General features: G+C 43.6%; 1 protein-coding gene across 1 annotated transcript in view; it reads right to left on the bottom strand.

Annotated features, from left to right (window-relative positions):
• The window catches only part of DYNLT1 (dynein light chain Tctex-type 1), a 9,944-nt gene that overhangs the window by 1,718 nt on the left and 7,779 nt on the right, over positions 1 to 447 (bottom strand). The gene's annotated exons all lie outside the window — the stretch shown is intronic.

The following is a 447-nucleotide window of genomic DNA, read 5'->3' as shown; positions in this document are numbered from 1 at the left end:
TATCTGCTCAGAACATAACTTGCATGAAACCCAAGAACAGCAAAGTCTGACTATAAATCCTTTGTGGGCAAGGGCCAGTGCTGAGTTTGGAAAGTGAAGTCATGATCTATGACTGGGACTCCAATAGCTATAAAACCCACAGTAAAGAGGATGGTCTTGTGGTGAAATACTTGAGCTGTGCCATTAAGAGATGGGGACTTCTCCCAGATCTACAAATACTCCCTGTGGGTACCTCTTCTTTTGAGGATCCCTACACAATAATGCAGCACTGCACACTTGCTGCTTGCATAGCACAATTTCTGGTCAATACAATGCAGTTTTGAAGTGCTAGTTTAGGTCCTGGAACCAGTGTAGCTGTGAAGAAACAGGGAGAATTAGCTTGGGTGTAGTGCTGCAGCTATCCTGTTTTCAATTTCAGAGCTAGCACTACATACCCTTATTCTTTCC

This window comes from Gavialis gangeticus, unplaced genomic scaffold (assembly GCF_001723915.1).
Source record: "Gavialis gangeticus isolate Ggan-Ray unplaced genomic scaffold, GavGan_comp1, whole genome shotgun sequence".
In the NCBI taxonomy this organism is placed as follows: domain Eukaryota; kingdom Metazoa; phylum Chordata; order Crocodylia; family Gavialidae; genus Gavialis; species Gavialis gangeticus.
Note: the sequence above shows the minus strand (reverse complement) of the source record. Positions and strands in the feature narration are given on the sequence as shown.